The 25,503-nt window shown below is 42.3% G+C and overlaps 1 long non-coding RNA gene across 1 annotated transcript; it reads right to left on the bottom strand.

Moving 5' to 3' along the window:
• Positions 1-3,948: 3,948 nt before the first annotated feature.
• LOC121832090 (uncharacterized) lies at positions 3,949-5,558 on the bottom strand. Its single transcript, XR_006075615.2, has 3 exons — positions 5,430-5,558; positions 4,670-4,777; positions 3,949-4,101 (listed from the first exon to the last, which is right to left on the bottom strand). It is a non-coding gene; the product is annotated as an uncharacterized LOC121832090 (long non-coding RNA).
• Between the last annotated feature and the right edge of the window lie 19,945 nt (positions 5,559-25,503).

Raw genomic sequence — 25,503 nt, 5'->3', positions numbered from 1 at the left:
AGAAAGAATATTTCCTTTTGATTTCCTCTGCAGTTTTCAGGTATCTTACACTTTCTTGATGGGAAAAACATTCCTGGGTTGTTGTGAGTGACAGTCCAGGATAGGACTGTCACCAAGTTCCAATAGCTGTGTGACTCAGCACCAACTCTGTCCTGCCCCTTGAACTGGAATAGATTTTGATAGGCCGGTTTGCCCATTATACTGTGAGCACCTTAATGATTTCCACCTCACACAATGCTTAGCCTATTGTCAGGAGTCAGATGAATAAAAGGAAGGGAAGGACTAATTAATGAAGGGGAAAAATCAATGAGGTCAAATGCTCCAGGAGGTGAGAGGACAGCCAATCACAATAGGAGTACCAAATGTAAAATTAACCTGAAATGGCATTGGGTAAATAATGGTGCTTTTGATCACAAAGGTATAAAAATACTTTGTTACAAAATGTACCACAAGAAACTAACACACAGAGGCCTTATGGGAAAAAAGCCCTGTGAATGATACCCTATGAAGAAAAGGATCTCATGCATGTGATGTATCCCTGGGGTGGATAGACACAGACACTACTAGTGAGTGGCTCTTTTATGTCAGGATAAAGGGAAGGAGGGTTTTACATGTACAAGAATTCCTGTCATCGGTATGATATTTTTGCCTTTTTGCGTATGAGGAAACCAAGACAAGGTAGAGGAGTAAATTAAACAAAGAAACATGTGTCAGAAAGAGTTGGGTCATCAACACAGCTGTCAGACTCTGGAGCCTGTGATCCAGCGACACAGCTCTGTTGCTAAAACTGTGGACTCAGAGCAATGGTGTGACCTGCCCCTGGTGTTAGCTGTTTCCAAGACAGTGATTCTGGGAGACCTAGAAGCACAATAGAGGCATAGTATAACCACAGAAGATGGATCCCTCTTCCCCTCGGGGGGATATGTCCTAAGACCCTAGCAGATGTCTAAAACGGTACTTTCAACCCCTACATCTATATAGACTACATTTTCCTTGCCTATACGGACCTAGGATTAAGTTCAGTTCATAAATTAAGCACAGTGAGAGATTATTATCAACAACCCATAATGAAATAGAACAATGGTTAAAAAAAAAAAAGTCCTGTAATAAAATTGTCCTTGTGGTTTAGGACCATTCTTTGCATGCCTGAGATGGGGAAATGTATGTACATGTATGAGCAAGCACATAGAAGCCAGAGGTAAACCTTGGATGTCATTCCTCTGGAGCCACCTACCTAATAGTTTTCCATTTTATGTTTTTAATATTTTAAATATTTTCATACCTCAGTTAACTGTAAGAAACTAAAACCATAGAAAGAGAATGAAGAGATGAGGGGAAGTGCTGTGGAGCTTTAGGGGATGGAAATGGACATTTGGAGGGATCTTATGGAAACAGGTGTCAGGATCCCAATACCAAAGGCATCAGTCATGCTCCATGTAGGTCTATCCTCTCTGTAAGTCCATGGGGACAGTTTACACACTAAGTCAAGCTCAGTCAAGTTCTAATTGTGAGATGAGCCCCAGGACAGCCTGTGCCTGGAGCTGGACCACATAAAGAGCTCCTCCAGCCTAGACCAAGGCAACCCCTCATCCTTTGCTTCTGTAATTCAAAGCTCTGTGACTAGTAAGCAAGCCCTCCAGGGAAAGCAGCAAGAGCCGGGGGAATTTGCCTGCTAGCAAGACCTGCTTCACAGACCTCAGGCATAAAGCCAACTGCCAGGGCCTCTGCTCGGGCCCTGCCCATGCAACCTTCTATTCAGCATCCTCACCAGATGATTAGTGGCAGCTTCCATCACACCAGCCTGCTCCTGCATGCCCTGCTTCCTGGATCTACTTCCCGTGTGTCTTTCAGGAAGTAACATCACTATGCTATGAGACTGTACAATCCAGGAACGGGGAGCTCACTCATCTTCCCTACACCCTGGGGGACATCGGCAAGTCATGTGGATATTACATAGGATAGCACCTGAATGCGTCATGTGGCTCATTTCCAGGTTCATCACACAAGGCACAGGCTCACCTTTGTGTCTCCAAAGCCAGCCAGTGGTGTCACTTTCAAATTCAAGGTGTTTGATGGGAAGGAGAGGGCACTGTGCTACATATGGGGTAATGCCACACTCTCATAGGGCATGCCGGTTTTTAACCCTTCCATTACCCACTCCTTTCTTCCGCCTACCTCCCATCTTCCCTCTCCACTCTTTCTTTCTTCCTTTCTTTATGCTATATAAAATCTCATCTATGTTTAAGGTATACAATTTGATGGTTTAGGGGATGAGTGCACATTCATGAGTACACACTTCAGTCTATGTCATGGATATATCCTTCAACTCCAAAACTTCCCTGATGCCTTTGTTTATAATTAGTTTGTGTAAGTTAAGAACACATAACAGAAACCTATTCTTTTAGCATGTTTGTTAAGTGTACACCATAAAACCATTAGCTACAGGCATTGTGTTTTACAGATACTTAAGGTTTCACTTCACCCTCTAATACTTTCTTGTTTGTCTCTCAAACTGAGTTAACTGAGATGTGTGAGCTGCCACTGTGTTGATCTTCCAGGATGGCAGGTAGATATCAACCACATGCTACTTAGGGGGCTGGTGAGATGGACCATTGGGTTACACTGAGTGCTTGCTGAACAAGCATAAGGAATTGTGTTGTAATATATTATTTTAAGATGTGTTACATTTGTTTGTGCTGTGGAACATTTAATGATGCAAAGATGTGTTGCATTCTTTTATATTGCATTTGTTTAACTCTGTGAAGCTGTGTTACTTTGCCTGTCTAAAACACCTGATGGTCTAATAAAGAGCTGAATGGCCAATAGAGAGGCAAGAGAAAGGATAGGCAGGGCTGGCAAGCAGAGAGAATAAATAGAAGAATAAATTTGAGAGGAAAGGGAAGAAAGGGCAAGAGAACAGGGAGAAGAAGATGCTAGGGGCCAGCCACCCAGTCACAAAGCAAACCACAGAGTAAAAGTCAAAGTAAGATATACAGAAGAAAGAAAAGGAAAAAGCCCAGAGGAAAAACGTAAGTGGGATAATTGAGAAAAGCTGGCTAGTAACAAGACAAACTAAGGCCAGGCATTTATAATTAAGAATAAGCCTCCATGTGTGATTTATTTGGGATCTGGGTTGTGGGGCCCCCAAAATAGCAAAAACAACCAACTACAGAACTGATTCAAATCTCTAGGACCTGTGCATGGTATGGCTATGCCTTCCTGTAACCATAGCATTTTCTGAGAAACAGAAACGAGGATTTCTGGAGCTGCTAGCTTCTGGCCTAACTCTAGGTTCAATGATAGACCCTGTCTCAAGGGAATGAAGTGAAAAGTGATAGAGCAGGACACTCAACCTCTTCCTCTCATCTCTGCATGCATCAACAGGAATGTACCCACCCACACACATGTACACAGACAACACACACACACACACACACACCAAACACACCAAACACACCAAACACAAAATCTTACCAGCTAAGCTTCAATGAAAATCTTCATATATTTAACAGATGAGATTAAAATAATTAATAACATGACTTACTAAGACCAGGCAAATGTACATATTTGCAAGCACATCTTTGTCAATAAAGCTAAAAAGTAATATAAACTCTACCTAAAAATAGATGAGTGGATTGATGTGTCACAAAAAGACATGCTAAGAATTAAGAAATATCTCAAAGTAAGTCAATTATTTTTATTTTTGATCCATTAATAAAGCATTTTAGGGACTACCTCATTTTTAAATTAATGTTTATTTCTTTCATATACATTTTGTATCATTAACATATATAATCCATTATTACATACCATATGTTAACACTTGTGAAAGAAACCAACAGTATTGGTCTAAAGATGAACTACTGCCTGTATTATTTGAACATATATAAAATGATATTAACACATAATGCCTACTATAAATAATATGGTAAATAGTATAATACATACTTATACTCACTGCTTTTCTGGTTGCTGTGACAGAATATCCGATAAGCAGCAGCTTATGCGCAGACTAGTTTATCTGGGCTCGGGGTTTGTGGTACCCTTGAACATGGTGTAGACAGCATGGTGGCAGAAGTGGGGTGTGCTGCTCACACTGTGCTAAAGTCAGGAAAGACAGAATGGTGAGAGGTGGTACTCAACTCTACCTCTCCTGTTTTACCAAGAATCCAAGTCTACGGGATAGTGGGTAGGTCTTCTCTCCTCAGGTCAATCTCTCTGGAAATGCCCTCAAAGATCTACCCAAAGGTGTGTTTTCCAGGTGATACAAAATTCTTTCAAGATCAACTATCACAATGTTTTATACAGATTATATGCTATATTGTGTATCTACTGACTGTTCATGGGACAAGGACCTCTATCTCATGCCTTATCTTCACTCATTTACAATGGCTCCTTCCTGAAAGATCCTTTCAGACCAGCACATAACAATGCATAGGCCCTGCTTCACCCAAGAAGATCCAAAAGTCACTTTTGAGAACAATGGAGTGATTTAGAGAAAGAGAGGAACAAATCGTATCCACCAGGAAACAAACTGAAACCCTTTCATCACTAAATGGTGCAATAATAGCATGCCAGGTTCTAATACAGAGCACACTAGAACCTTGGGCCATGAAACCCATGGGTGTATAATCAGTAGAAAATAAAGAAAACTTAAAATCTAGGCTACCTGTTGCATTAGAGGTGGTAGTTCAGAGAGGATAACCCTGCAACCTTAAAGACTGGTGCTGGAAAAGCTGTCAGGGAGATGCATCAAAGACAATGGATTCATGGGATTCTAGAAAAAAAAGGGGGGGAGGAGGGAGTGAGAAGTCTGACTAGAAAAAAAACAACGTCCTCCTGGGTGTTATATGCCATTCTGGAGTTTCAATAAGAAAGAAGTCTTCATGGCTGTGTGGAGGTGAATGGATTTCCAAGCATGAGGATGTCTGGGAATTCTGCTTATAGAAGCAGATAATGCTTTGATACTGCTGCTATGGAGTACGTTTATGCTCACTCAGCTTCTAAATACAGCCATGTTGTAAGATTTCTTTTCAGTATTTCAAATATCCCCAGGAGTGCTTCGAAAGGGGGTAAAGATGTGCCAAATGGCAATACTCCATAAAACTAATTACCTGGGAAATTATGTGGGGAAAAATACATTGTGATACAGGTGTTCCATGTAGTGAATAAGTCAGGACAAGCCCTGCATTTATGAGCTTTAAATGAAAATATTGAATATGCAGTGTCTATTAGCCTTGCGGCTCCACATTCTAAATCACTGGTTAAATGCATCCTCAACGCCTCAGTGCCACCAGCCATGGTGATTAGGCCACCAACCCCATTCTGTTCCGTCCCAAGCCAGCAGCCTCCTCACTGAGAGCATTAGGTTTGTGCTGTAACCCCCTCCTCCATTCAGCCAAGACCTTAGTGGTTCATCTGATCCTCACCTGAGTGCTCCAGCCTGGCTTCTGATGACTCTTAAACAAAACTCCAGACTGTCTACTCCCTCAAGGGGCTCTCTAGTGCCAAGTCTGTGGTTGTGTTTTCTCCTTCCATGAAAATGACAGCAGGCAACTAATAAAAGAGATGGGAAGTCATTACAATAAATAAAAAGGAATGAGCCACAGGATAAGAAATATGAACAAACATTAAAATAAATCCCCAAGTCCTCCTCCCCATCTGACTCTCAGCTGCTTGTCACCTGTCCCCATCTCAATGATGTCACTGAAGAAGAAGGAATGCAAGCGCCCCCAGCTCCACCATGATATGCACCGACGACGACTACTGACATGCAGTCTATGCTTTCTTTCCTGTCCTTGTCCTTGGTTTGTCTGTGCCCCACACTCAGCAGAATGTCTCCTCCGATGTATGGAATCCTACCCTCTCTCTCCTATGATTGCCATAGTTTTTCTCTCAACTGTATCTTCAGTTCCCTCTCTACTGACTTCTTCCTCCATGGGAGTGTGTGTGTGTGTGTGTGTGTGTGTGTGTGTGTGTGATCATATATATAATATATTTTATGATCGTCCCAATGAGTCATCTTGTCATACTCAAGCCAAATCTATGGCTTGATTAGATGACAAAAGTGGTAGTGTCCAGCTTCCTGAACTGCAATATATTAGACAGTTAACATCTTTAATTTCAAAATCCAAACTCTGAAATGCTTCAAACTGCTTCCCAACATTTGGAGGCTAACGTGACACCATAATGGAAAATTTCACACCTGACCTCAAATAATGAACCATATCGAAAATGCAGGTGCACTAAACTACTGCATCAGATTACCTCCAGACTGTGTATTTGAAGCCTATATGAAACATAAGGGAACTTTTAATGTTATTTAAGAAGTTTCCAACTTTATATGTTCAAAAGCAACTCCAGATTTCTGCACTTCTGTGTCATCCTCCAATTCAACATGACCAAATTAAAGCTCCAGGTTCCTGCTAACCACACACCTGGTATCCCTCCTTCATCTCCATCAATGACAACTCTTCCCTTTTCATTACTCAGTCCCAAAGCTTTAGAGTCAGTCAGTCTTCTGTTATTCTTCATTTCTCACTCCATATCTAGTCTGCCAGACCCTTCTTCTGCCTGAAAAATATACCTAAGATCTGAACATTTTGCACAGTCTCTACTGCTAACCCTTCTCTCCAGGCCAACAGAATATCTTCTAAATACTGCAATAGCTTCCTGGCTGGTTTCTCAGTTTCTGCACTTCACCACTGTCCTCTTCTTAGCACACCAGACCGAGTGAACTATCAAAATACAATGACATCTATAAACAACTCTTCCAGTAGTGACTTGCCATGCTCCACATAAGTTCAGGATGCTTTCAGGGTCTTCCCTAGGCTAAATTCAAACAGAAATGGACTTCTATCACTTTCTTTTGGCACTTGATATGTAGTCCCCTAGAGTTGTTGATGTTTTAGAGCATGTCAGAAATATTTTCATCTTAGGGTATGTGCACAATCTATTGCTACCTATGTCTCTGATTTCTTTCCACTGGTTATACAATGATTCCATCATTCAATTCACATCTGGATTCCAATCTCACCTTCTTTTCAGTTGACCCTACAACAGATGACTTGCAGCATGCGCCAACATTCCTGCTTCACTTCCTCTTACTTTTCTCCTTTGAATTCACCACTATTTAGTATGCTACATACAATTGACCCACCTCAGCTATGGGTTCAGTGCCTGTAGATTCAACAAACCACACACCAAAAACATTTAGTAACTGGGCTGGATAAATGGCTCATTGGTAACAGTACTTGTTTTACAAGAAAGAAAGCCTGAGTTTGAATCCTAGCACCTCTGTTAAAAATAGGTGGGTGTGGCCACACATGTGCTTAAACCCAAGCACCACAAGGGTAGAGACAAGATCACTTGTGCCTTGCTGACTGCCAGCCTAGCTCCAGATTCAATGAGATACCCTGTCTCAAAGGAATAAGGTGAAATGTAGCAGAATAGGACAACATATGATCTGCTCTGGCCTACAGAGAGAGAGAGAGAGAGAGAGAGAGAGAGAGAGAGAGAGAGAGAGAGAGAGAGAGAGAGAGAGAGAGAGATACACCTCAAAAAATAAGAAAAGAAAATAATTTGGTAAATATTATACTAAATGTGAACATTCTTCAAATTGTCATTATCTCATAAACTATACAATGTAAGAAGTCTGCATATAACATTTGCATTGTATTAGGTACACAAGTAATCTAGAGGTGACTTAAAGTATATGGAAGATTAAGGTAGGTTAGGTACAACACAACACCATAGAATGTAAAGGTTTGGACACCTGTAGATTTTGGCATCTCTGAGGATTCTTGAAATTGACTATACAAACACTAAGGAATGCATGTATGCTATCTTTTTGCTTTTACATAGTGTTAGTTTCTGATACTAGAATATAAACTCAGGAAAACAAAGAGTTTTGCCATTTTATTAATAAGTATACCCATAGTACCTAGAACCTATGGTCAGGAGTACCTGGAGTACCTATGGTCAAATGTATTTATTAAGTGAGTCGCTGAGTGAGTATATAGTCTTCAAACATAGCTTGCATTGTAAGACAGCAAAGTGATCAGCTCTCAAATAAAAAATGCATCTTCTAAAAAAGACCTAGTGTAGAGAACAGAAGAAAATGAGAAAATATATTTCATGTGTGCAACAAAAACATGAGAGGACTTTGCCAGTTTGGGATAAAACAAGGAGACGCTGCGAAAGAACCACAACAGCCACGCTTTGTGCCACATTTGATTGAGTACTGTAAAAAATCAATCAGTGTTTTCACAAATAAGCTAGATAATAATCTTCAAATAGAAAAGGGGGAAATCAGGTGTTAGGGAATGATGTGACCCAATTATTTCATGCATAAAAACAACAGAAAGTCAGATTTCACATATTCTGTTTATAAAGTATATTTGCATTCTCTTCCTGAAAAAATTACTTAAAGCATTCTCCAGGCCACTGGATTCAGTAATGGAAAAGTGGTAGGGAGACGGGGAACTCAAAAATCCTATAATAAACATTGAGACCAAATAGAAATAGATCTAAATAATTCGTGTGAAGGGTAGTTGTAAAACTGATGAAACAAGACAAACAGAATAAAGAAACAGAAAACAGAAAGACACAGGAGTATAAATGCTGTTCACAGCCAAACATTAGGCAGAACGTGGGGAATCCTGTGAAAGAGAGGGAGAAAGTATTGTAGGAACCAGAGGGGTCAAGGACACCACAAGAAAACTCACAGAATCAATTAGCCTGGACTCATGGGGGCTTACAGAGCTGAACCACCAAGAGAGCTTGCAGGGGACTGATCTAGGCTCTCTGTACATGTTACAGTTGTGGAGCTTGGTCTTCTGATAGGACTCCTAACAGTGGGAGCAGGGGCTGTCTCTGACTCTGTGACCTGCTTTCGGGACCTTTTCCTCCTACTGCATTGCCTAATCCAGCCTTAATAGGAGGGGAGGTACCAAGTCTTACAGCAACTTGATATGCCATGGTTGGCTATGATATACATGGAAGGCATGTCCTTATCTAAAGAGAAAGGAGGAGGAGTGAACGGGGGAGGGGAAGTTGTGGGGAAGGACTGGGAGGAGAGGAGGGAGGGGAAACTGTGATCAGGCTCAAAAAAAATTTAATTAATTTTAAAAAAGAAATGATGTTTAAGGAGATCAAAGGCTTTATGACGGCTTTAGCTCTTAAATAACAATAAATATATAAAAAGGTTTTCTAAAGTTTGAAGATATCTAACTCTCTTAATTAAAAATAGGATATTAACTCTAAAAAATGAAAAATTACCAAATTTTGGAGCTATATATGATCAAAATAAACTATGAAACACGTGCTTCACAAAAGTGTGATTAAAAGGGCTATGGGGTATAAAGTTTAATGATATCTTTTAAAATAAAAAAATTTTATATGACATTCAAATATCTAGTGTTCTTATTTGTCATTTAATTTGCTTGATCAAAGGCTGAAAATGGTTTATTGAAATGTCCCATCATGGTTGTGGCCTTTGTGACACAGAATTGTTTCTGATGTGTGTTGCAGATCATTTTTATGACATAATCTTTGTTGAAGAAGAGAGAGTATTTGACCCACCTCTCACTTCTCAAGAAAGGTGACCAGTGACAAAGGAAAGAATGGAGCTTCAACAGAAAGAAGAGAAGGCTTCATCTGAGACAATAAGGTATTAGAGGCCAGAGGAGGTAAGACAGAGGGGAGGTGGCGATGAGGGGGTGTGGGAGGGTGTCACCTATGCTACTGTGGGAGGAACCTCTGTATGCTATGAATATGTATTTCTCTCATTGGTTGATAAGGAAGTTGTTTTAGCCTACCGCAAGACATGATGGGTTAGGCAGAAGAATCAAAATAGGATTCAAAGGAAGAGCGGTGGAGTCGACGCAGACCCTGTGAGCCACCCAAGAAACAGGATGCTGAAGGACCAGTAAGCCATGGAGCATGTGGCAATAAATAAATTAATAAGAATGGGTTAATTTAAATGTAAGAGCTAGTTAATAACAAGCCTAAGCCATCTGCCAAACATTTATAACTAATATAAGCCTCTGTGTGATAATTTGGGATGCGACTGCCGGGTATTTGAGAGTTGCTGGTGGGACAGAAACTTCCATTTACAATATTCCAAGGCTATGGGTGTAGAAAGTGTAGGAGAACACTCAGTCCTGATGGAAGGCCAGGGAAAGGAGTCTTCAGGAAGCTCAAAGATGGGCTTATAGCCAGAGATGAGGGCAAGAAGTAAGTCTGGCCTGCTTGGGTAAGAGGCATATTTTGCCCAGTAGAAAAGCCTGAAGAGAATGACAGTGATGACAATAACAAACAAGCCTTCCCACACAAGAGTGTATTGTCAAACAGCTGCGTCCATGCTCCATCTGCACCATCATTTCTCCTGGGTCATAACCAGAAGTATGCTTTATAGTATAAATGCTCATCAGCCTCCTTAGTTGTTAGTCTATTTATTATAGCAATGGATACTATTTAACACACGCATATATGTGTATCTTAATTAAGTTTATATTGCTATGATCAAACAGCATGGCCAAAAGCAACTTAGGGAGCAAAGGGTTTATTTCACTTACAGTTCCACATCACAGTCCATCAGCAAAAGAATTCAAGACAGGAAATCAAAGTAGGAACCTGGAGGCAAGAACTGATAGAAAGGCTATGAAGGAACACTGCTTACTGGCTTTCTCCTTGTAGTTTTCTTAACTTGTTTTCTTATAGCACCTAGGACCACTGGCCCAGAAGCCTCCCATATCAATCATTAGTCAAGAAAATGACCTACAGAAAAGTCAATCCTACATTTTATTGAATAAGATTATTTCTTCAGAGATGACCCTAGCTTATGTCGAACTGACTAGCACTGTGTGTGTGTGTGTGTGTGTGTGTGTGTGTGTGTGTGTGTGTGTGTGTGTGTGTGACTATTGCACCAGTATATCTTGCAGGCAGACCTCTGTTGTAGGTCTCTGAATTTGTAGCTGAGTGACATTGTACTTTCTTTTTTCCTCCATTAGCCTGAAAAGTTCTTTCAGCATCATAAATGCTAATCAGTAGAAGTAAAGTATCTAGTTGGTACTGATTTCTCCATGTTCAATGATGTAAATAAGTTGAGTTTTCAGCAATAGGGCCTTAACATCAAGTTATGGAGAGTTGCCGGGCGGTGGTGGCACACGCCTTTAATCCCAGCACTCGGGAGGCACAGCCAGGAGGATCTCTGTGAGTTCGAGGCCAGCCTAGACTACCAAGTGAGCTCCAGGAAAGGCGCAAAGCTACGCAGAGAAACCCTGTCTCAAAAAAAAAAAAAAAAAAAAAAAAAAAAAAAAAAAAAAAAAAAAAAAGTTATGGAGAGTAACCAAGAAGTCTGGCAATAGATTGTGATGTTTGCAGGATGGGGGCAAAGGGTGTATTGTCTATGGAATTGAGCACTGGAAAGAGAATAAAGGTTCCATACCTGAGTCCAAACCAAGTGTGGGCACTGTGGGTCCTTGCTAGAGAGTGGTTCTGTGGGTCAATGTGAATCACAAAAAATAGAGGTGGCCTAGAAGGAAAGGCTGAAAGGGGAGTTCCTTAGAGGCTATTTCCTGAAAATGTAGAGATGAAACCTAAGTTACAGTGGAGATGTCAGAATATTCTAGATGCCAGGATTCTGAGATGTCCACCAAGGAAAGATACAGGCACAGAATGAATGGATTCAGAGAGTGTGTCCTGTGTGTATACAGAACTGGAGTGACTGAGCTACCTAAGTCCTTTAGAGTCCAGATGATTTCATCATAAGCCCTAGATACCAGAATGGGCTTGTAAGCTTTTACATTTCCCATGATGAGGTTTTGTCTTGCTTTGGTCCCATCCTTCCTTCCTATGCCCTCTCTCCTCCCTATGGGAATGGGAATGCTTATTCTGTGCCACTGCATACTGGAAGTGTGTCATCTGTTCCGTGATGTTATAGGGGCTCACAGTTAATGAATCACTTTGAATCTCAGAAGATACTTGGATGTTGACATTTAAACAACGTTAAACTGCTGAAGACTATAGGAGCTTTTTAACTTGGACTGAATGCTTTTGGCACTAGGGCAATCGTGAGCAGAGATAAGAGGGGAAATGATTGATATGTTGATGTGTCAAGTTGACAAGGAGTAGGCTTGTGATGGTTTGTATCAATTATCAACTTAACAGGACCTAGAATCACCTTTAAGACAAGTCTCTAGGCATACCTGTGAGGAATTTTCTAGATTAGATTAACTGAGTTGGTTATGTGTATGGCTCCATGCTAAGGGCTGGGCTCCTTGACTACATTAAAAGAGAGAAAGCCAGCTGAAAAAAAAGACATCCATCCCTCCCTGTTTCCTAGCTGTGGATGTGATGTAACTACCTGCCCCATACTCTGGCTGCCATGACTTCCCCACCACACTGAACTGTACCCTGGGACTGTGAACCAGAGTAAGCCCTCTTTCCTGAAGTTGTTTTTTGTGGCAGCAATGAGGAAAAGAACTAATTCAAGGGAGATATGGGCAAAGCTCTCATGAGCTCTCCTGCCCATTCCTGCAGCTCCCTGTGAATCTATAATCATTTCAAAAAAAAAAAAAAAAAAAAGTTGTGAAAGATTATTCCACACTGAAGGAACATAGAGAGCCAGGAGAGCTATGTATTCCTGGGGTACCCAGACAGGCTCCTCATATTATAAAGGGCATTCCTGGGACCGTTAGCAAAGCTTCAGATGACTTTTTGAGTAAAAACTAGATGAAAGTTGTTAGTACTGTATGGCAATATTTTCCTGTAAGTTAAAAGTACTTCAAAATAAAAAGTTAACAAATCCATCAATCAGGGACTTACCCATACAGATTTAGACTAGAAGCAGAAACCATTTCCTACAATGAGCCAAATTTTACATAGATATTTGATCTTGCAGACACAGAGCCAGCCAGTACTAAAAAAAAACAAACATAGAACACTTCAACCCACTTGAGTACTGATCTAGACTTGTCATACTAATCCCAGGCTGTGAGTGCTGCTAGCTCCAACTCGAGCTGGCCTCCAGGGTGGACAAGACACTAATGCAGCCACTGCCAGCCAGTGCTCAACTCTTCTGCTTTGGCACAGAAAGCAACCATAGAAAATGCTTGAATAAACAAGAGCAGCCACATTTGGCCCAGAGTGGACACAGCCTACAATTTGTCACCTTTGAATCAGGGCTGTGAATTAGTCACTTTCCATCATTACAGGAGAATGCTCAACAGATATGACTAAAGGCAAAGACTTATTTCATATCATAACATCAGAGGCTTCCCATCCATCATGGAGCCGAAGACCTGAAAGAGTGACTTAATCCATGGCAGCAGAATGTGAGAGACTATTCATATCACGGCAGACCAGGAAGCAAAGAGAGTAGTGGGAGCCTTTAAAGACTCATCCCATAATGACCCACTTCAGCCCCACCTTCTAAAGGTACCCCAATCTTCCAAAATAGCACTCCCATCTGGGAATAAGAATTCAAAATATGCACCTGTGGGGGACATTTTAGGTTTAAACTATAAGAGGGTGTTTTTTTATTGCCCAATTAGTGTGTCTCCAAACCTTCAAAGATCTTGGCAGCTTATTTTCCTTCTCAGGTACTGAAATCTCTCCTCATGTTTTGATCATCAAACATGCCGTTCCTGGCTAATTTTATATCTCCCACCTGAAGAAACAGGTATCTGTGCTATTATTTATTCACACTGCTATTTCTTTGAAACACGTTTGCGTTTCAACAGTGGAGGGTTTCTTGCCTCTGTAGTTCCCCAGGATATACTGCTGTATTTAATGCTCTTGACATCATTCCATAGGATGCTGCATTGTTTACATGCTACCCTGAACACCAGCTTCCAATAACTCTCAGAGATGTTTCAAGTGCCTCACTGAGGATGATCATAAATGCAAATCTTCCCTGAGTATACAGGAAAATGTAAATGTTAGCTCGTTTTCTGGCCGTGTTAGATTTACAATTGGAATTTTGTAACATAAATGGAAACCTGCATCTTCAAACTATATCTCCTCTTGAACTTTGAAGTCGTAATTACTGAGTTCCTGGTACGTGATCTGCTCTTCTGAAGTGTTTCCTGTATGCCCATCTTCCTGTGCTGCTACCTGGGTGGAAGGCAGGCAGGGGTCATGGTCAGGGTGAGAGAAGAGTTTTTCTTCACAGCAGGAATGCCTACCGCTTATTAGACAAGCTTTAAAACCAAATGGCAGGGCACAATGTCAGCGCATAACACAGCAATAGAACATCACCAGAGAGGCCACTAGAAGAGGGAAGTACAGCTTCTAACAGTTGCCCTTCCTTTGGCCTTCCTGACACATGGAGCAGAGCAGGTAGCAGTGTGGCCTGGGTATACCAACATCAGTATAAAAGACACCTGCCAAGATGCCTATTATCTAAAGATACTATGGGCTGGAGGCAGCACCACAGGCAGAATATGTCTGGACTGGAGTTTCCTTGAGGCTTGGCCCCAGGCGCTGGAAATGAACCACAGGTAAACTAGAACCCTAGACTCACTCTCTGTCTGATAAGAATAGGAGACGTCTAAAGACTGTATGTCAGTACTGTTGCTCCTGGAACCAATCTCAACTCTAGAAATACCTTGCTGGACAGTGGGAGAAAGGCATCCACTAAGATGTTCTCTCTGGTACTAGGGAAGGCTGTAAGAGTGAGAGTCCTAGATCTACTCATGGTATCACTCTAACCTTGTGCATGAGAAAAAGGATCAGGTCACCCCAAAGAGGAGATAAAACTTGGGTTCATTAGAGTCCTGACCCAGGCTTACAGCAGCCAGCCTAAGCTGTATTGCCAGCCCCAGCAGAGATGAAAGGGTCAGCTTTCTCAGCCTATATATCAGCCTTTGCCACATCCCAAGGAAATTATCACAAAATATAGGACAAATTGAATCCTAACAGACAGACTAACACCATGGGGTGCAGGGGGTGAAGCTATTAATTCCTCCCTATAGAAATGAGATTAGCTGAGCGAATGTAAACTGAGCCTTTAAGCAGAGGTGACATTCAAACAGCTGGATCCAGTCAGCAGAGGACCTGCATGCTAGAGGGAATGGCACTGACTTCCCTTTGAGAAAAGGAAGGGTGACTAATGACCCTAAATGGTCATTTGGGGGTCAGAAGCACATAAGCCCACTCATGCTAGGAAGTTCTAGGAAGGACTAAACATTGCATTAAGAAGGTGGCTGAAAACACTGAAGGAAAAAAATAATTTGAGGGCAATGAGTTCATCACAGAATGGTGGAGGCAAAAATGAGATGTCAGTTATGCATCATTTAATGAAGAAAACACATTCTAAGAGATGCATCATTAGGTGACTTTGTCATTATGTAAACATCATAGACTGTACTTACCTCTATTATATAGTCAACCGCACATCTAGGTTGTATGCTGTGTGTGTGTTTGCATAAATATACTTGTATATGTTTACACATATGTGTGTATGCAGATCTCATATTATTTTCTTCATCATGTCTCTAGGTATATAAAATAGGGACATGATGAACAAAATGAGATTAAGTAAAGCATAAGAGAAAATGAGGCAATCAATAAATGTAATAAAAGGCTGGGAGATGGATCTGTGGGTAAAGAGGACTTGCTGTCAAGACTGATGACCCAAATTTCATCCCCAGAAGCCATCTGGTGGAAAGAAAGTTCCCATAAGTTATCCTCTGACTTCCATATATGCTCTGTGGCATGCACACACAATAAAATGTAATAAAAATATTGTTTTTAAAAAGAAGATATTCAGTCAACTTATAATGTTTAAAACTGTCACCAGTGTAGCAGGACATGTCATTTTATAGTAAACTATTCTCTAAGAAGTAGGAACACACATTAATATTAAAAATTATGGTATAGAAAGCACATAAACAGTAACACAATCATCATTATTGATACCATGCATTTCACACAGTTGTATGTACTACACTTATGCACAACTGGCAGTGAGTAGGTTTGTTTACACCACTGCCACCATGATACACATGAATGATGTGTCATAGGTTGATGATGTTATGAAGACTATGATGTCACAGGGCTCCATTGCAATTCTATAAGGCTGCTATGACACCTTTGAAGTGCCACTTTAGAAATAATGCAACTCCATCCTTTTTTAGCTGGATCTCTTTTGGACACATATTACTAACATCACAGGCATGCAAAGTGAGCCCTCAAAAGTACCGAACAGGTCAAGGAGCAGAAAGGATCATGACTGAGCAAATACGAGGAATAGGGTGTAAAAGGGAAGTATTGTATGCATCGACCTTTATTTATTCCATAATGTTTTTCTGCACTAAAAATTTGGCATTTGAGGACCAGCCAGTTCTTAGAGATAGTCAAGGTCTTAGTCTCCACCAACAGGTGTGTCACATACATTGAGCCTACAGCTCACACACCTCCTTATCTAGCTCACACTGCACTAGTTACTTTTCTCATGATTGTGGCGAGACATCTGGCAGAAGGAATTAGAGGAAGGATCTATTTTGCCTGATAGCTTTAGAAATTTCAGACCATGGCAGCAGGGAAGCCATGACAGAATAGCTCAGCCCAGGGCAGTGTCCACATGGCTTCTGTGTTTGTGCTGACACTAGTATAAAATGAATATATCCACTGTCAGCTGCATATGAAAATGACACACAGGGAGTGCCTCAGTCCACACAGCACAAGAAATGAAATTGTTGTAAACAGAGGCTTTTTTCTGTCCCGCCCTGTCCCCAAGCCGCTTCCAAATAATCACTCAGAGGCTTATATTAATTACAAATGTTTGGCTGATGGCTCAAGCTTATTATTAGCTAGCTCTTACCTTTAAATTAACCCATATTTCTTATCTAGGCCCTGCCACATGGTTCATGGCTCGTTACCTCATTTTTTATATGTCTTGCTTCCTTGGAGGCTGGCTGGCATCTCCCTGACACCTTTCCTCTTCCCAGAATTATTCTAATATGGCTCTCATGCTCAATCTCTTCTTGCCCAGCCATTGGCCAATGAGCTTTATTATTAATAATGAGCCTAATCCATATCAAATTATAGCATCCTAGATATAGAGGAACCAGGTACTGATAAGACTTTCAAAGGCCCATGTGACCTATTTCTACCAACCAGACCCACTTCCTATATCCCTAACCCTCCACGAAGCTCCACTTCATCTCTACAGCTTTTCTCATCAGATGATCCTGATATCTCCAGCTCCCAGGACCTGCATAGCAAATTAGGCTACACCTTCACAGATTTACCCATAGCCCACTCAGGTGATCCCTATGGTGAATCTGATCCTAGACACATTACCTGGCTTCACAGACTTTGATTGGAATCTTGGCACAAGCCTTTATGACCTCACAATTCATACACTCTGCTTGTCTACAAAACCAGAACCACATGGATGGTGCCCGTGTCTGCTGTTGACTCCAGAATCAGCAAGGCTCTCTTAAACCTTGATGCAGTGGCCTCTGAATTTCCTGTGGCTTAAACCAAGGAATATATTCTACTGAAAGACTCTTTCCCAGGGGACACGCAGCAGCAGCATCTTTTTAAGAACAGGCTTTTCAAAGTTTTGGGTTTGCATTATTCTGCCTTAAAGCTTTCAATGAGGACGTCTCCCTCAGCACATCTTTCCTGTTCTGGTGCACACTGCAAAGTTTACAGCTCATCTTTAATAACACTAATCTGTTGAACAATTATAGCTGATTTATCTGCACTTACTTGTTCCACATCATCAAACACATTCATGCTCCCCAAACTCTCCATTTTTCACATTTTTCCACTCCATAATTTGCTTCTGATTCTCAGAATAAACCTAGATAAAAGCAGCAAGCAATAACCAGAGTACAACCTGAATGTCTTGCTGTCATAAGAGTTCATCCCAAACAAGCTAGTCACCACTTTTGGATTTGGCCTTATTTAAATATTAGATAGAACATGAGTAGACTCTTAGCCAGAATGTGGCATGGCCAGCCTCTAGTCCTGTTGCCAATAGTGCCCTTCTTCAGCCACATCAAGAACCTCATGAAGTTAGTCTGTGCTGTCTCCAGATATAATGGCATTCTGGTCTTCTACAACTCCAGTAAAATCACCAATTAAGAGACCCATAGCATACTGGGAATTCTTTAATTAACACCTACAAACTCTTTTACATTCTTCCAACACACCAGTTTATTATTATTTTTTATTAGCTACTTTTCCCATTGCTGTAATGAGTACCTGACAGAAAAACTTAATGGAACAAGGGTTTATTTTTGACTTGTGGGCTCAGAAAGTTCTGTCCAGCATCGCAGGAATGCAATGTCAGAGTGCCTTAGTCCATGGCTGCAGAAACTTCCAGCAGAAGATAGCTCGTATGGAGAGCAACCCAGGAAGCTAACAGCATTGGACAGAACTAGATGGACAAAACCTATGAAGAATGAATCCTAATGATATATTTCCACCAGCCAGGTCCCACCTCCTAGTTCTTCAAAATCCACCACAACTCGGAGACCAAGTATTCAAAACTTGAGCCTGTGAGAAACATGTCAGATTCACACCAAGCCAACATTCCTCCTGTGTATTTTCTTCCTGAGTTAGGCTATGAAGACTATCCCTTGAATCCAAGCCCATAGGGATTACTCAAATTAGCCCATCCTAAACAGTATTCTCCCTTGTCCTACTGTCCCCATGGAAACCCTAGGCAGAGCTCCAGTCTGCCCTTCCTTTTGACTCTCCTTGGGTCACCCAGCCAAAGGCTAGTACAATCTTTGTGGCCCTCCATGGCATGTAGTTACTCCTCTCTAGGACCCAGAAGTATAATAAACGTTTTCTTCTAAGGCTATTTCCCTTTCCTTCCTGTGGCCACATCAACTTTATCATGCCATATCCAACACAGGAATTCCCAGGGCAACAACTATTTTAATTCATTATCTAAAAAGCACCTAGCCATGTTTAGTGAGCTATTCCTTGCCGTGTTTAGACTGGCTTGATGGAAATATGGAGTATCCTCTCATTAAACTAGAAAATTAGCAAAGAAGAGTGGAGTTGAAGGTAAAGGCAATATAGCTGATGGGTGTGATGTTGAGTTTGGGGCCTGCTTGAGGGTGAGGTATCACTTTATAGAATGGCAATGGAGAGGTATAGTTTCCTGTGGTGACTCTGGACACAGGTTCTCTGTCCTTTCTGTCCTGTTCTGTCCTTCCCAGGTGCTTCTCTCAAAGCAGGGGAGTCTCTTTAAGCCTAAGATTGATTCCTTACAGGTGACAATGATCTGATGATAACATCTAAGTCACAAAGAGCATAAGCATTACTTAACAGTCTGCAGAGTACTCAGTAGACTTGTAAACACCCACTAAGTAGTGGACTTCACACTCCTTACAGATGAAAACTGGCTAATGATTACATCTACACTACAGAGAGCATAAGCACTAATTGAAGCAGCCTGGAAAACACTCAGCATGGTACCACCTTGTGATTATATGATGTAATCTCCGCATCCTTGTTGTCAGATGTAGACATTTCTCCAACAGCACAGAGTTCGGTGTATGGATCCTAACCAGCGATTTCCCTCTATGAGTGGGGAGGGCAGGGGGTGGAAAAGCTCACTGGCCAGGGCTCTGGCATAGCCTTAGTTCCAGGAATTCCCATTTTAGTTCCAGAAGCACCACGTGCTTCCAGTCCAACCTATATTCTGTGGAAAGTTGCCCTTCCCAGTCAAAGTAGCTACGACTGAACCACCATTCTTCATCCTTCCCGTTAGATTTGATTCCATAGATTGCTTGCCCTAAAAGGTTGAAATTACAGTGTTCATATTGCGATAAAAGTCCTTGCCTTAGCACTCCTGTTATTTGTTAAAATGTGTAATAGCCATCTCGAAGAACCTGGCATTAGAGATCGAGGGGACATACCAGGAACCGGCTGCCAGCAGTAATTGATGCATCTCTGAGCTAGGAGAGGCAGCTGTGTGTCTGAGTATAGGGTCCCAGAAATGGGGCTAGGAGGAAGGGTTAGAAACTTGCTCATTGTGGTATAACTACCTACCCAAGGAATACAAGAGGGCCCTGCTAGATGTCAGCATAAGTGGGACATTACACAGGCAGCCCATCTGCAGGCATTTGACCAGGGTGACACTTAGGGATGTTTGTCCCCAGAGTGACCTATCTCCCATCTTCCTCAGAATGAGTCCATCTGGTTTGCTGTGACCACAGCCAGCTGCCTCTTGGGAAGGTACTCTGATAAACTAAACTCCCTTCAAACTTCTGAATTCAGTAATGTCTCACCTAGAGGCGTGGCTTACTACTCATGAAATTTCAACCTAGAAGCTCCAGAGTTAGGAGATTTTTTTTTTCTTACCCGGGGGAGCCCTCTGATAGGTTATCCAACCCCATATGGTCAGCCCTAAATGTATATACATATGAGGAGGAATACCTAATTGACTCAGCAGGACATGTGTGTGGTGGGGAGGGGCATTTCTGTGTATGTCTCCCTCCTCTCCCCTCCCCTCCTCTTCTCTTTTCTCTCTCTCTCTCTCTCTCTCTCTCTCTCTCTCTCTCTCTCTCTCTCTCTGTGTGTGTGTGTGTGTGTGTGTGTGTGTGTGTGTGTGTGTGAAGAGGTCATGAATCATGAAGTTGAAAGGGAATAAGGATGATCCTGGAAGAGTTGGAGAAGGGAGAGTATGGGGTGGAAATGATAAAAATATAGTACTTATATATGAAATCAATAAGAAAATAATTAGGTAAATATAAAAATTGGGGGGGGTTCAGGAGAGATTTGGGAGCAAACTAGCCATCCAGAACAACCCAGATCCCACTAGCAGAGAGTGCTCAATACTTTACCCTTTGGTATATTCACTCATCTCTGCTACCCGAAGGATCTGTGCAGCAGAGAAGTATCAAATCCACTTGGAGGAGAGATGGTAACTCTATTTGTAGAGTTCATTGCAAGATTCCCCTTCACCCTCAACCCACAGAGCAACCAGAATATCAGTGGGGTAAAGGATTCCAAACAAGCTCATCCAAGACCACGCTGTGGTGATCTCCAGAATCATGGGTGGGTGTTCTCCCCAAGTGTGTAAGGGTAGGAAGCTCTCATCTCCCTCCAACAAGGAATTCCCAGTCATGTGAAGACACCCAGCAATGCTTTGCTTGCCCCAGCTTCTCCTTAAAACTTGTTTAGTTAAGAAAAAAAAAATAGACGACATTTTCTTCAGCCCATTTTTCCTGCTGTCATGACTTAAGCACAAGTGGGTGGGGGAGGGGACTCAAAAAAATACCAAAAGAGCTCTGGGCATGAAGGCAGCTTTAAAAGATGGCATTTGTGGCTCATCTTTTTTAGTAACTGGGTTAGTCACCCTGGTCCACATAAAGCAAAGAACCTTCATGTTACAGTCTGCTTTGAAGAAGAGCTGCCTCCGTTGAGTTCAAAGAGAATAAAAAAGTAGGTCAGTTGCCCAGGGTTCTTAAAGAAGAAAAGGGAAAAAAAATGTTTCCAGTGAAGCCACCATTGTCTTGGTTCCCTTGGTTCCTACCCAAATAAAATAAATAAACTAGTGGGTTTTGAAATTATATCAAAGTGAAGCCTGAATGCCCAAGAAACACCAGTTACTTAAGCTACTTGTGCTGTAGATCACTCCCTGTTTCCGTGTGTGGGAAGATTCTGGGCCTAAGGAACAGGAAGAGGGCGGATCATTTCCTAGTGTGCAGGTGTCAGACGCCATGATCTCTCAGGGCCAGTCCTGGTGTAGGGTTCCTCAGAGAAACAGCAGCCACTTTCTTTTCTCCCCTTATCCACCCACTTATTTGTCAAATGTTCATTTTCCAACTTATGGGGCAGGTCTTCTATGTCAACCACCCTGGGACTCGGAGGAACCACACCCTACCTATGGTGACCACGTTCTCTCTGAAAAGCTCCTGGCCAAGCACTGTCCGTCGTCAGAATGTCTCACTTCAGTCTATTTTGGAATGAGCTTGAAAGCAAGATATTTTCCCACATTAACCTAGGATGGGAGAGTAATTACAGAACCCAGGGTCTAAGGTGGTCTTCCTCCTGCTCAGAGTTCCCTCTGCATGACTCTAGGTCCATTTCTGGAGTCATCTGGCTGATGGCTTCCACATCCAGCTGTGTGTGTCACTCCTGGGGTATATTTCTTTCAACTACTTGCCTCCAGAGAATTTCCCCATTGATCGTTTCTCACTAGATTGTGAGCTCCTTGGCGGGAAGTGATAACCTCTTACTAATGTTTGGAATGAACCTGTCTTTCATGAACCAGGGACCAAAATATTAAATGCAGATGACACCCGTAGGGCCATCTAAGAAAGGGGAAATAGGAACGTGTTCTTCTCTCCCCCCCCCCCCAGTTCTCCCATGCCCACACAGAGCAAGTTCATTGAGATTGTGGACATACAGCTACTCCTCAGCATTTTGCAACAGTACCAAAACAACTTGACCATGGAGAATCTTCTGCCTCACTAGTGTTTTGGTGATGCTCTGAGCTCTTCCATGAAGCCAGGTTCCAGCAGAACCCAGCATGTTCCAGGAAGATTTCAGTAAAGGGTCTACAGTGGAACAATCAACCATGGATAGAAAACATTGGAAACTAGTATTGATAGGAGGTCAGAACTGTCGTGGAACATGAGAAAGCTTAGCAGAAAGACCAGTGTGAACCAGATGAATTCATGGAAAAGCAGCCCCTCACAGGAACGGTGTGTAGGGAAAGGTGGAATGGGGCTTAGCCCCAGCTCCACAGAATGCAGCCAGACAGGTGACTCTACCCAGGGGAGGTCAGACTCTAGGACAAAGACACGGAGCAAGTGTGGCAAGGATGCCCTTCCTTCTAAGAACCTGAGATGTACACAGATGATATACCAAATTAGCCTCCTGGAGAAGTAAAAGTATGCCCCTCCACAACAAGCCTCTGTTCATGCTATCACCCGGGGTTTCAAAACTCAATGATTAACCCCCATGCCACCACTACCCTAATGAATAGAAATGAGGCCTATGCAAGTCCTGTGTTTGAGGCCCATTTGGGAAGTTCCATGTAATAGAAAAAGCAGTGGACTTGGGTTAACCATCTGCTACAGTTTGAGTAAGTTTTCCCCAAAAGACCAAGTGTTAAAGGCTTGGTCCATAGCTTGGTGAAACTGAAAGTAAGCAGAAAACTCTAAATGGTGAGACCTAATGGGAGATTTTATGTCATTGCTCTCCAAGGAGGTTGTGTGACTCCATCTCTTCCCGCTTGCTTCCTGCCCACCAAGAGGTGAGCAGCTTCCTCCACTATGCACCCCTACCATGATGTGATGTTTTTCATCACAGGCACAAAAGCTACAAAGTCAAATGACAATGGACTGAATCCTGCAAGCTGTGAACCAAAACAAACTTTTCCTTTTCTGAAGTTGATGGTCTCAGGCATGCTGCTATAGCAACAGAAAACTGATTAGTGTACCACTGGGAATCTTTTCCTGGTTTTGTTCCTCCTCAGTACCGAAACTCCTTTCATAGAAGAGGTAAACCCAAGTGACTTCTAGAACTGGGCCCTCCTCTTATGTGAGCCTCTGAATGGCACAGAACATGAGTGGTTTGTGAGTCCCATAGAGCAATATGGTCTGCTGTAGTCAGAGAAGCTCCAGTGAGGGAATGTGTGTTGATCTGAACCCAGAGGAAGTGGTACTATGCAGGATGTTTCACGCAGAAGGACTGGTACCAGCCAAGTCACAAGGGCCAGATGGGTCTCATCGAAGAGATGGGGGAAGAGACCATAGCTTCACGAGGGACATGAAACAAAACTGCAGGTAACAAGAGCATCTGTGGGGGCTGGCAGCAGGGAGGTAGTTGTCACAGGCAGAAGATGCTTTGCACCAATAGAGACCCCAAACTTGTTTTTTCTCACTTAGCTAAACTAGAAAAGTGAGATCCTCTGAAATGAGATAAGAGCCAACTCCAGGTAGTCAACTCTGAAATCAAGTGCCCTTGAGCTGTGTTTCTAAAACACATAACAGATTAAGTTACTCTCCAGCTTATAAGACTTCCAAGGTTTCCTCTGCCTGTGGGAACAAGTCTGAACTCCTTAGTGTGACATGCAATCCCATCCAATCTCTCACAGCAAGGCTGATCAGTGCTGCGCCGAGCAATCTGCTGCCTGGTTACACTCACTGTTTCCCAGATGATCCTCTGTCTATACTACCTCTGCTCATCCACCCAAACACTGAGCACTTATTGAGCACCGACTATATGTTGTTTCTTGTGTCCCAGTTTGAATATGAAATGTCCCCTTACAGTCTTATATGTTAATGACTGCATCCCCAGCTGGGGATGTTATTTTGGGAGGTGGGGTTGATTTCTCAGAGTCTCACTTTTTCCAGTTTAGCTGACTGGGGGAAAACAAGTTTGACAGGTGCACACTGTCTTCTGCTTGGGGCTCCCAGCCCCACGATGTCCAGCTCCTGTAGCTAAAGGAAGTAGAACCCAGGGGGATAGGCCTTTGAAAGTAATAACTAGTCCCCAGTTCTCTCCATCTGCTCCCCTCTGCTTCCTGTCTGCCATGAACCAATTTCCTCTCCCATGTATTCCTGCCATCATGATGTTCTGCCCAAGTGAGTGAGGCCAAGCAACCAAGGACTGAACCCTCTGAGCCATAAGCCAAATAGGCAGTTTCTCCTTTAAGAAGGAAGAAGAGGGATGGAGCAGATGGCTCACTCTGTAAAGTCCTTGCTGTGCAAGCAAGGAGGACCTGAGTTTAGACCCCTAGCCCCCGCGTGAACAGATAGGCATAGTGGTGTTCATCTTTAATCCTGTCTCTTGGGGAAATAGAGGCAAGAAGATCCTTGGAGTTTGCTGGCCAGCTAGTCTTGTCTGGTTGGTAATCTCCAGGTTCAGTAAGAGACTCTGTCTCCAAAAGTAATGTAGAGTGAGCCAGTGGTATAGACACAGCTAAGCCTGAGTTAGACCCCAAGATCCACATGGTGGAAGGATAGAACTGATTGCCACGGGTTGTCCTTGACCTCCACATGAGCACTGTGCCACTTACAAACACATCAGCAAAAATGAACAAATGAATGATGTAATGATAATAAATAAGGTGAAGAGAAGTAGAGAAAGACAGCTGGCATCCACCTCTGGCCACTATACATATGCACACACATGCACTTACACTCGAGCACATACACATACACATGCACACACTCTGGAATGCATACACAAGTATACCAAAAAAAGAAAAAAGAAAAAAACAGAGGAGGAAGAACACCCCACAGTTGTTTTTTTAGGTATCTTGATCACAGCTACAGAAAAGTAACACATGGACCCCAACTCCGAAGGTGATCAGAGCACATACCAGCCCTGTCTTTTTTCAGAAGTTGTCTAAGTTTGCTTTGTGTTGTTACAACAGAATATCAGATACTAGGTAATTCTAATAGGCTGGGAAGTTCGTAAGCATGGGTCCAGCACCTGGCAAAGGCCTTCCTGCTACATCACAGCATGGTAGAGGTCAATCACACAGAAATAAAGCAGATATGCCAGCTTTGA

The sequence above is a fragment of the Peromyscus maniculatus genome, chromosome 9, assembly GCF_049852395.1.
Source record: "Peromyscus maniculatus bairdii isolate BWxNUB_F1_BW_parent chromosome 9, HU_Pman_BW_mat_3.1, whole genome shotgun sequence".
Lineage (NCBI taxonomy): Eukaryota > Metazoa > Chordata > Mammalia > Rodentia > Cricetidae > Peromyscus > Peromyscus maniculatus.
This window is presented reverse-complemented; position numbering and strand designations above follow the sequence as displayed.